At 42.4% G+C, this 12,648-nt stretch overlaps 1 protein-coding gene across 7 annotated transcripts in view; it reads right to left on the bottom strand.

The window, feature by feature from the left end:
- LOC147606768 (agamous-like MADS-box protein AGL65) overlaps positions 1–6,334 on the bottom strand; it is a 73,236-nt gene extending 66,902 nt beyond the window's left edge. For 5 of the 7 annotated variants that reach the window (XM_086790987.1, XM_086790991.1, XM_086790994.1 and 2 more), the window contains exon 1: positions 4,838–6,164. The gene's annotated coding sequence lies outside the window, so the exon portion shown is untranslated. Of the gene's footprint in view, positions 1–4,837; positions 6,165–6,192 lie in introns of those variants that run through there. The other 2 variants (XM_086790988.1, XM_086790989.1) reach the window with 2 other exon arrangements.
- Between the last annotated feature and the right edge of the window lie 6,314 nt (positions 6,335–12,648).

The raw sequence follows: 12,648 nt of genomic DNA, 5'->3' as shown, positions 1-12,648 counted from the left end.
ATCCGTGTGGATTTTGACAACTATAGAGGTATTACAGCCTGAACAGGTTGTATATCATAAAGACACGAAAGCACCTAAAGGAAAGATTATCAGGAAATTCCTGGTAAAGTTCAAGAGCTATCCACCCCTTGATGCTCAGTGGATGGATCAAGAAGACCTTGAAGATTATCCAGATTTACTAAAACCTTATCTGGATGCCTTTCAGTTGAGGACAACTGCAATATAAGAGAGAGGTATGTCACCTGCCTGTATTTGTGAGAAATCCCCAATCCAAAACCCTGATCAGCTTACAAGGAATTTTGTATCAAGAATTTTGAAGTTAATAAAACTTGGACATGTTGTCTAACCTAGCATGGCAGACTTCATGATTGGACATGTGTTCTTTTCCAAGGAACCATGATTGGACATGCTTCTATTCCGAAATAGGAGAGCATGATATTGCATGCATGAATGGACATACTTCCATCTCGAAGTGGGGAAGTATGATTGGACATGCTTCATAAGCATGATGGACTATGCACTCTTACCAGTATGGGAGAGCGTATGGATGGATACAAGTGTATGGAACGGATGGTACTCACCTTAGGCACATGCACAATAAGCTGTTTGAAGATCTTGCATTGGATGCTGATTTTGAGAATGCTTGAACATTTAGGCATTCATCTTAAAGCATCGAACTTGTGCATAATATTGGTTGCTGATCTAACAACTTGTATTTTGCAGAAGGTTAAGTATGTTTCTTACTTAAACTACTTTCAATTTTGATAGTTTTACAAGATATGTACCTTTTAAGTTGGAGGTCGATTTTGAGGCCTTTCCCTTCATCTTTTGGGAAAACAGAGGCTGGAATTGGAATCAAAGCAGTCGAAAATCCCTTGAGTAATTATTATTTTTATTTTTAAATAATTTATTTTATTTTTATTTTTTTTGAGGTGACATGGCGACTCGCCCAGGCCATCTCAGCAACTGTCTCTTCAGTTGCACGTGCAAATTCGTTTTAGAACTTGAGTTATAAGCATCTCTTTCTATTTTCCAAAGAGGGAAAGAAAACTAAACTCTTTCTATTTGTTGATGATGATGCTTCTAATGCTACTAAATGATAATATCCTTCTGATGCTAGCAGCTAAACCAAGGATTAAGGTTGTTCATGCATTGGATTAGCCATGGCACGGGCGTGGAGTGTAAATACAATCAGCCTAAAAATAAACAGTTAAATGTTATATATATTTATGGATGTATACTAAGTACTTACATATATACATATATATGCATAGCACGTGACACATGGACCCTCGGCAAGACTTTGTGTTCCGCCATGTCCGTAGCAGGAGTAGAAACTCTGGTCCAAGCACAGACCTGTCAAATTACACCGCACAACTGGCTACTCCAAAATAACCCAAGGCCTCACTTATATAGGGGTCACGGATGCTATAAATAGTCAACTGCCATAAATAGCAAGTAGCCAAGTATTATTGGATCTCAGTCTTAGCTCCCAACATCTGCATGCAATCTCCTAATCCCAAGGGCTTGGATTAGGCCCACTAATTCAAAGATTAATAACCAAGTACATAACAGCCTTCAGTCTATCGAACTTCACCTTTTGAAAAGTGATACATTGATGCACAAATACAGTCCTCTTCTTTGTGAGAGTATGCAAAGGAGAAGCCATGTGAGCAAAATGCCATACAAACCTCTTGTAATACGCACATAACCCAAGGAAATTACATACTTCATGAACATTTCTTGGCTCTCTCCAATCCTTCACTACCTTTGCAAGATCCATACGTACAGTGTACACCCTCGGAAACAATGTGCCCCAAGTAGTGTATCTCACAAAGAAAGAACTCACTCTTCTTACCATTAATGAAGAGTTTGTGCTTTCTTAGCACTTCAAACACAATGGCAAGATGCCTCTTGTGCTCTTCCTCATTCTTGACAAATACCAAGTTGTCATCAAAGAAGGTACTTGTGAATGTGACACACCTACGAGTATACAAGGCAGAGCCAGACATTAGATAGCAGCCAATAGTGCAAGTGACACATAGCACTTCCACGTAGCAGTGCTGATGTGGCAGTGGTGATGTGGCATTGATGATGCGACAGTCAGGTACAACTAGCCAACATCATTACTCCTAGCTGCCTAGGAGTGCATTGGAGTTCATAGAGCGTTTCTCTGTAGGCGAAGTGCTAGCCACGAGTGTCCAGTAGGTAACAGGGCTGTAATTTGACATCTTCATTCTCAGCCACATCTTGTACTTGAATTTCGATTGTATTACTTCTTTCTCGTACATAATACAATCCAGTAATTTAGGACTCTTGTGTGCGTTGTATGTTCGATTCTCCCATACTCTTCTTTCTATCTTTGGAAAACCCTAACACATAGACGCAAGTGCTCTACAGTTGGTATCTGAGCCTAGGGAACCTGCAAATTTCTTTTCTTTTCTAGCACCCATGTGCATTGACCGCTTGGATAGGGTAGAGTACCTAGATTTTAAGTGTGTTCACAAGTTCGAGTTTTGGGAAACGTGGATGTTTGGGTTCTCTTCATTGCACCTATGTTACTTGGGGTATATTGTGCTTGCCTGCCCCACCAAACCCTTACCTCATCGCGCAAGGCTGAAATCCCTCACCCGTCCTTGATCACTTGATATTTGTCATGGATCCACAACTCACTGATTTGGACACGTAGGTGGCTAAAATGTGAAAGAGTGCATAGAGCGGAAGCAAAAGGGCACAGAGCAAACAGTCTCAAGCAAGAGACACAAGTAGTCTCATAAGTGAGGGAGCAAAAGATATACAAGATAAGATGAAAAAGTGAGAGACCAGTGGTGGGGAGAGCTGGCCGACTGGAGCTGAATAAGTTGGCCGACTGGAGCAGAGTAGCTGGCCGACTGGGAAAATACCAAACGGGCTGGGAAAAATCCTAGAAAAATATGGAAAATAGGGGTGGCCACCCACAATCAAGGGCCATGCAAAAGGGACCAAAAGGACACCAGAAATGGGTAGAAACTGGGGATGAATGTGCTAACAAAATGGACCTGGTGTGTATGTGTTCCCATTCACATTGGTGGCACATCACTACCAATCTCGCTGGCCTCTCATCTAGTCACAGTAGTAGAGAGCAAGCACGGCTAATCACATTAGCTTTCTCCAGTCATACTAGAGATGTAGAGTTACCATTCACACTAGCATAGCCACCCGCCTCTAGTCACACTAGAGGTAAAAATAGTTCTAGTCATACTTCAAAAAAATATAGACAATGGCTAGTCACCCTAGTAATCATCATGTCCTAGAAAAGAGCTTTTGGAATTAATGATGCTCTTACATCATAGTTAAATCATATATACCTAGATGAATCCAAGAACATGCCCAAACTCACCTTTTAGGAACGTGCATGTTATATACTCATGGTAGTCAACCCACAAGACTATATAAATATCAACTCCATTATGCATAGTATGGACTAGATACTACGACATCCCCACTAACATCATCAGTGCCCAATAACGGGTGTAGAACTCTGTATCAAGATATGCTCTCTCTCTCTCTCTCTCACACACACACACGCACACACACATAAGAGCATATATTCACACAAAGCCCTTCGTACTGAGTTTCTGTCAAACCTCCAGAGATGTAGGGCAAAATCATGCTTAGGGAGCCAAATAGTGACAAGTCCCACATCATAGAGGTTCTGTAATGCAACCATATACCACAAGAATAGCTTGCACAGCTACATCCAAGTGATGACCGGTAGTCCTAGTACCACTGATGGGCAGCATCGCCAAGTTGGTTGGCTGGTGCTCGTCTCAACCACCCATCATCTCCATGATGGTATATGTCCACTGAACAATGGCACCACCATCACGTATGCAGGAGGTGGGAGGATTGATCTTGAGTAATCCACTCGTCATAGGAGGAGGAAAGCTTGAAAGTCTAGAGCAATCTGCTCCTTGTTCATCTCCTATGTCCACTGGACAATGGCACCGCCATCACCTATGCATGAGAAGGTGGGAGGCTTGACAGTCTAGAGCAACCCACTCCTTATCAAACATACGAGTCACATTCCTGATCCGCTCATCATCTAATTGAGTGGACAAATAACTTGATACCACAACACAGCGATCATTGTTGATGAGCACCACCGTGAAACGTTGTCTCTTGTCTACGATACAATGTCCGGGAGTTAGTAGAAACTCCTCCAAGTGAAAGCACTGGAGAGCTGGTGGCAATACACCTGCAAACCAGCTGCAAAGTTACCATTGACTGCTCTTCTAGCATAGAAGCCACCTACAGAATTAATGAGGGGACAACACTGGGTGCTTATAATGGAATTTGCTCATAGGGATGTGGAGTAAGCCTATTGCCGGTGAATTGGAGCACAAGATTGCAAGCTCATTCATCTTGGTCTCTACCTGTGCTTGGATCTGCAATTGTTGCTGCTGCATCTGCCTTTGAACCAACGGTTCAGTTAAAAATCAGTCAACTGGTCCTAGACCGTGACAGACATGCTCAATGCATCAGACAGTAGGCTGTTGCTGGTCCAAGACTTTCTGCATAGAAGAAGAAAAAAAATCTAGGTGTGGCTGCTCGGTTTTAAAAAAATGCAAAGAGGCTGGGTTGGTTAATAAACCCACTTGAATACTAAATGTAAGCCCAATGTTGTAAACTGCTCATAATAAAATACCCCCACACTGCAGGCAAGAGATTTTGCAATAAAAACTGTCCATTTATTTCTGTTGAATGATTACAGGGGATAGACTGAAGGTAATTTGTACATGGGACTTCCGCGGCTAAATTATAAGAAAAGAAGACTGTTAAAAAATAAAGCCACCACCTGTTGGGCTTCTGCGATCTGATTACTGGAAATAATCTACTTGTGATTATGATCACCACTGGCCAGCCTATTTCTAGGCTAACGATTCCTTCAAATATGCCTGTTGAGTGTTGGGTCGGCAGCCTTATGCTGGTCATAGGTTGGTCCAACTTATCTGCTGGCTGGTTCAACTGGCCTGCCCGGCTACCCACGTGACTGATGTGCTTGCCCATGTGGCTTTGTCCACCTGTCCAACCTGCCTAGACAGCCAGCAATTGCCAAGACTGCCCGTGCACATCACACTAAGGGTCACACAACTGCTGCCCCCATTGGGAATATTGATCATCCAACTGCATGAATCTGTCTACCCTTACAGTGCTTCCTAGTCAACTTCCTCCATGATTCTGTTTCAAGGGCACTTGGCGCTACAATTTAACTGTACTCACACTACTACTGCTTTTGTTTACCTGTATTGTATGTAGTAGATGTGGATTGTCGCACCCCTCCTACTTCACTGCTCCACCATGAGGGCCAAACTTCATGATGGCATTAAACCTCGTACAGTTGAAATTGCATGGAATAAGGGGGTTTGAAGATTAGCTCCACGCTGGTAACAAGGCCACTCATTGTACATGAACAGGTGAACTCAGGTGTCCAGGCCTCCACCCCTCCAATGATAGCCCTGCTGGTGCCATACATAAGAACCATTGTCGCGATCCATTCAGTCCATGGTCAGCATAGCCATGATGGGTCCTTCTCCCCGCATACAAGGCAAGACAGCCATATCCTGCCCTTCATTACAGGGTCATGGACCCTGCCCACTATGTATATGGATATTGAAATTTCAGCAGGGGACTAGCCAAGCTCCTGACAAGTGACTTTGCTGCACAATGAGGATGTGTGTGTGTGTGTGTGTGTGTGTGTGTGTGTGTGTTAAGGAGGCTAATGTAGGTGTACTTTCGACATCTGAATTGAAAATGGACTAAGGAGCTGCCGTGCCCTCGAAGGTACTACTGCCAACCTCAGCAGAAGTCATTGGGCAAAGATCAAACACACGGATAAAAACAGAGAAATTGCAGATCTAAAAAGCAGCCAAAAAAAAAGCACGGGCTGAAACCCTAGATTTTTAGGGTTGTACATAAAGATACAGACAACGAACAAGAAAAACCCTAGATTTTCAGGGAGGGCAAGCTGGGGAAAGCTCGTGAGCTCGCTCACGAGAAGAGGGTAGCATCAGAAACTGATAGGGGGAAAGCTTGGAAAAGCTTCCACCCAAGTACCCACATGTGTACTTGTTCTACCTGTCAACAGAACTAGCCCTGAAGAAGAAGAGCACAAGGGACAAAAAACGATGGACTTTTAGTATATAAACTTACCGGTCGTCGTAGTGGGCTCTTTCCTTCACACAGCACTTGGTTTACCGGGTGCGGCCACTGCGCGACTCTTCGCCTCTTCAACGTTTGCTATGTAGAAGACGACGACCTGCCCACCGGTTACCGGCTAAGCCCGTCCCCACCATTCGCACGTCCGCCGGACACAATTGGGCGATGGGCCCCCGCGCCCCAAAACCCCTTTCTTTTTGCACGGTATTCTAACCGCAATTGGAGGCTTTGTGCAATGATTGTCTGTCTATTTAGGGTTTGTCCCCACCATAAGAGGGGTTTCGCACGTCTACCCTATACAAATGTGTGAAGGGCGCCCGAGGCGTTTCTCGACTAGCCTGCCCCAAAAACCCCTTCATTTGCATGGTGATGACATTTTTGCACGGTATTCTAATAGCAATTGGAGCCTTTCTGCAATGATTGTCTGCGTATTTAGGGTTTGTCCTTTAATGCCTACAATGTCCAATCAACAATCACAATGTAGTAACTCAAGAAAAGGCATAGCACCACTTAACTTGCTTGCCTAGGATAAAGATGAGCTAGGGATGGACAATACAAAAGAGACCTTAGATGAGGGATTTGGGATACCCATCATGTGTATTGGGCCTAATTTGGAAGGGTCTATATAGGTAGATGCTTATGAGGAACTAAGTGTCAAAGGAGAGTCTATAATGCTATCTCAAGGCTACAAATGCGCTTTGATCTTGTTCCTTAAAGTATCATTAGGGGTAATAGAAAGCATATGGAGACTCATCATTTCATTGACTTTTTCAAGCCAAACTAAAATGAAACCTTAGAAAAACACTCTTGTTCTTGAAAATCTCACATAATATATTTAATGAAAATGCAAAAAACATTTTGGTGCCATATTTAGAGGCTCTTAATGCTTTGATCTTATTCCTTAAAGTATCATAAGAGGCTATTGATGCTTTGCTAGGAAGGAAAGATTGAATGCAAGCTCAAGATGAGCACATCTACCTTGGCTTATGTAGATGAGGGGATATTTTGTGGTACATGCAAGATGGTGGTAATGAGGGGCATGTATTTACTTATGTGGTAAGAGCCTTAGCCATGTAATGGGTAAGGAGTGTAGAGGACACTAAATGTATACACGATGTGTACAAGCATTTATTTTTGTGCTACTTAGAGGGGATGAGGATACATGAATGTCCACTGGGAAGATAAATATATTAGGTAAAGAATCTTGTAACCCATCATGCATAGTCATTCACGGCACATGTGTAGAGCCGACAAACATTTTAGGCTTGAAGTCAATAAGTGGCATCTCGGTCATGTCGTTCATTATGTTGAATTTTTGGTGGAATAATGTGTGCACTCTAATAATGAGTCTAAAGGGCCAGATAGCTTATCATTTAGAGATATAGTTTGCAAAATTTAGCATAGTTGGAAGTGATAGTTTGGGAGTAACTCTCTTGAACAGAGAATAATGAATGAATTGAGTCAATAATTTGTAAGGTGTGCAAGGTCTAGGTGAATTTGTGATGCACAAAGGTAGAAGGTCTTGCATACAGTATCGAGGCATGTATAGAGAAGTGGTTGTTGTATTGCCATGCATTTCAAGATAGGGGTGAGAACTCACATACAAAGATTTCCCTTAAATTAAGGGGAGACCTATCTTTATACAAGTAAAGAACTACACCTTTCCTTGTGAAAGAAAGCTCAAACTGTGGCAAAGTTGCAACCTAAGAATGGGTGCACTCCAACAATGCTATTATTTCCAAATGTGAAGGAATGAGAAATCAAAGCTTATTTCTTGAGATCTTTGGAATGGAGGACAACTTTCTCTACTATTAAAGTTGTCTTTAAAGCCTTAGAAACTTCATTAGGCTCTAAGGCTTTAAAGACAACTTTAATAGTAGAGAATCACTAAGTATCTTTAGTCAACCCCATCACAGTGGGTTAATAGATGGAAACTAAAAATTTGTGTGAACAAGAGTAAAAATATTTTCTAGGAGGGGCTTTGACTCACCCAAAATTGAAGCAAAAGAGAGACTCATCAAATAGCAACAAACCTATCATGAACAAGAGTAAAAATATTTTCTAGGAGGGGCTTTGACTCACCCAAAATTGAAGCATTAGAGAGACTCATCAAATAGCAACAAACCTATCATGGACAAGAGTAAAAATCTTTTGTAGGAGGGGCTTTGACCCACCCGAAATTGAAGTTAGAGAGACAAGTAAAAGGAAAATATAGAGTGATCAACAATAGCTACAAAGTGTGATAGAAGAAGAAGAGGTGGAAAAAAGTTAAAAGGTGTCCATGGGTTATGTAATGAGACCTTCCCCCTCTAACTCAAAACCTACATGCACGAACACACAAGGTCTATTCCAAAAATTTAACCACCCACACAAAAATGAGGGACACCTAAAAATAATATTGCCCTTATCCTCACATGTACACCCTTCTAGTGTCTGTTGTTAAGGTGTAGCCAACCAGCACTTCGGGGGTCCACACATCGATGGAAGATACATAGAAGGCAACCACCCAACGATCGGTGCCACTGTGGCGCTCGAGGGGTAAAGTAGAAGGAGAGGAGAGGGGGGGTAAGGGTAACTAAATGAAGCCGACAAGAAGATAAGGTAACAAGTGTGAATGGAAATGAGGGGTAAGGGTAACAAGAATGAACTTGAAAAGGGATAATGTAACAAGAGAAGAATGAAATAACATAAATGAGATAAATAGAAATAACTCATGTAAGGATTCTATGACAAAACAAGGATAAACTCCAATGCTCTCACCTGATTTGTTGTAATGTTTAAAAGGTACATCTCAACTCGTACATAGATAGGCGCCCTCTCCATGCACAAGGAAACACACCCCCACCTCTCTTATCACATGCAAACTAAAGACATTAATCACATGAGCACAAAGCATCTCACACATACCATAGCTCCAATATAAGACTCAACCTAGTAAGCGAGAGTAGCCCAAGCCACCAAGAATGTCAACAACCACTTAACCATGCAAGCATCTCTCACATGAAAGAGCTTCTAGTGAAAAACCTCACCTAGAAAGCAAAGAGCTAGAGAGATTTGCCAAAATAACACCAATGTGGTGGATTCTAACTTCGGCTAAAGGGAATGCCTTGCCTCTCACCCTATGTTTCTTTATATAGGAAAATGAGGCTCATCTCCTTGCCACATGGCAAGCATAGAGTGATCCCACATATTACAACCAATAGGGTGTGGGCATACCCATCACCCCTCAAACCATCCAAAATATGTGCACAAAGTAATACAAACTGTGTGCAATGTGTGCACACAAATGAGTGCAAGGTGGGCTATCCAAGGGGAAAAACCTTATGGGAAAAAGTGACCTTGGTGGATGTGAGGTGAGGGATAAGAGAGAGGGTTAAGTATAGGGGTTAACATCCTCCCACCTCTGAAGCACATCCGGTCCCTTTGGTGTGAAAGGGGATGGAACCAAAGTGTAGTCGATGAAGATGAGATGGAGAGGTGTTTGGATGAAGCATAAGCGGAAGGGGAATAAAATATAGGTATGTATAAGGGAGAGATGGTTGTCCAAGGGGAAAAAACCCTGTGGGAAAAAAGGGCCCAAGGACATGGAGGAATGACACGGAAGTTGTCTGCTTGGATCCTAAATAAAAATGGGAAACTCTATTAGCAGCTCTAGAGTACAATGTTGATGAATCCATGCCAATGAAGAGGGTAAAATATATGTGGAAGGTGAGAGGAACACTACCCACATCCCAAACAAAAATGAAAAACTCTAGGTACTATGCCTGATGTAAGCTAGGGTCCCAACTGAATGAAGACAAATGGGGTGCCCTAGCCAATGCCAATGTACTGCTCCCAAGTGAGAAGGATGTGGGCAATGAATGGACCATGGAGTAGAGGAACACCTTTGTAAAAGATGTGGCCATCAAGAAAAAGGTGTCCTTATCAAAAGGATCTAAAAAGGTGGGTACATCGGTCAATGATGAGGATAAGATCGTTTAAGCCCATGGAGTGTCAATGGAGCCCAATCTTGCTTTCATCACACGAGGTACAATCTCCAAGGGGGTGAGCTCCATAACTTGTGCTAGGTGGTCCGGGTATGGGATGTATGTAAAAGTTTGGGCATATGCGACTAGATTTGAGGGTGGAACATGATACATGAATTGAAACACCTCTATGTGATGCTCTCGAGTAAATTGAATACATAGGGGAAGCCATGTAATGCTATGAAGTGCATCGAGTCCTGATAGAACACCTCGTGAGATGAGATGTACATGGCTTGTCAAGCACTACGGATGCAAGAGTATCCCATGTGCTCTCAAGCAATGGAAAAATACCCCACCAATCCTTATACCGTCGCAAAATGCACATGATGCTAGAGATGCATGTATCATCATGTGGGGAACGACTATGAAAAAGGATTTGAATCATGTGCTGTTCCATGAAAAATTTGAACAAATTTCAATGGTGGACAATGGAATATTTCTCCCTCCTCTCTTTTCTATTTTTGCATGTTGCTCCTCTGCACTCTTTTTTTTTCCAAAGAATAATTGTTAGTGAAGTTAATTTTGTGTGTTATGGTGAGAGAGAGAGAGAGAGAGAGGGATGAAAATTAGTCTATGGTATGTGTTAATTTACATAGGTAGTGGGAAATGGAGTGAGCCACGTGGAGGAAAAAGAAAAATGTGCCAATGCTTACCACTCCTGTGTAAAGCTCCGAGCTTGCGCAATGCATGGCTGCGGTGGGAAGCTGCCCTCAATCCCACCTCCCTTGTGTCTCTTTGCTGTTTACGGCGAATCGATTTGTCCCCCCACTTGCAAAGGTGCTGGCCGCCTTGGCCAAGATGTGATGGTTTCCGTCACCTGCAAAGGTGCTGGCCGCCTTGTCCTGCTATGTGGGATAATATCAGAGTGTAAGTAGCCCACTTTAATGTTAACCCTCTCAAAAGTATTCCGACAACTTAATAGCGTCGTTAGTTTGCATTTCATGCATTGTCAACCTCCCATAGTGAAGGAAATTCATACCTTTGGGTTTGCAATCAGGCTCCTCCCATAGTGAAGGAAATCCATACCTTTGGGTTTGCAATCAGGCTCCTCCCATAGTGAAGGAAATCCATACCTTTGGGTTTGCAATTAGGCTTTGAAAGTTAAGTAATGATGCGGTAATGTAGTATACAAGCTCTTTTGAACTTTTTTTTAAATGCAAAAGAGAGTTTCTATTCGTATCAGAGAGAAGATACAGCACCCACACGTTACAACTTAGATCTTGCTAAGGACCTAATCACCATATTAGCTGCAGAGATTCTAATTCTTCCACCCTTTGCCCTAGCAAGCTTACAAGCTTGAACCAAAATATTCCTCACTCTCTCTAAGCTGAAAGTTGTATCCTTTCCAAGCCTTTCATGGACTAGAGCATTCCTGGACTCCCATACTTCATTAAAAACAAAGGCCCTCAAAGTGTTCCACATTTTGTAGCAGGCTGGATTCATCATACCTTTAAAGCCAAGTAAAGTTTGCTTCCAATACAACTTATCTATCACACCATAGTTTGAAAGAAGCTTCTCAACCTTCCTCCAAATGGGGTAAACTGCCTTGCACTCCCAAAGAGAATGCCTCAAAATTTCCTTTTGGCTTTGACACCAGGGACATAAAGGATTACCATCTCCCCATTTTGAGGTTACCTCTCTCACAGGCAGTTTGTAATGCATGATCCTCCAAAGTAGTAAGTCTAACCTACCTGAACCTGATGATTTCTAGACTTTCTTGGACAACTTTTTGCAATAACCAAAAGATAGCTTGCAATCCATCATTGCCCACTTATCTATCATCCTCTGAATCCACTTAGAGTTGTTCCTTTTTAGCCTTACCTTACTGCCTAGTCTTCTCCCATTTACTTCCCATTCCTTCAGTGATTGCTCACTTGAGAAAAAGGTGCTGATGGCCATGTGGACTTGATCCTAGAAATTACTTGTGAAAGAAATTCTCTTTCCTTCCTACTGCAGCTTTGCCAGATTTCCCAAGGGATCATCCATTGTTGAGCCTCACTACTCCACATGTCCTTAAACAACCTTAATCCCTTGTCATGGCACTGTTTAGCCAACCTCCAGTTGTGCAGTCCTGCAAGTTTTCCATCAGTATATGCAGCTTTATTGAGCCAAATGCACTGTTCAAGAGAGGAGTCTACTCTTGAATTACCCTTCCAATTGGCTTGTTCTAGCATTTGCTTCCAGCTGTTCACCAGCTCTGCTGTGTGTAATTAGAACCTTTAATCTTGATCTTTTCAGGCACAAGCAACTTGTCAATCCAATTAACACCATGCCACTGCCTTCCTTCTACCTTGGCACAAGAAATCCTCCACCTCACAATTTCAGTCCATGGTTGTGCAAACTCAAGTGATTTTAACCACTTTGCTAACAGCTACTCTGCTTTGTCTATTAGCTTGGGGATGCCCCACCCTCCTTCTTGTATTGG

The sequence above is a fragment of the Cibotium barometz genome, chromosome 56 (assembly GCF_041138505.1).
Source record: "Cibotium barometz isolate CiBa-2024 chromosome 56, ASM4113850v1, whole genome shotgun sequence".
NCBI classification, from domain to species: Eukaryota; Viridiplantae; Streptophyta; class Polypodiopsida; order Cyatheales; family Cibotiaceae; genus Cibotium; species Cibotium barometz.
This window is presented reverse-complemented; position numbering and strand designations above follow the sequence as displayed.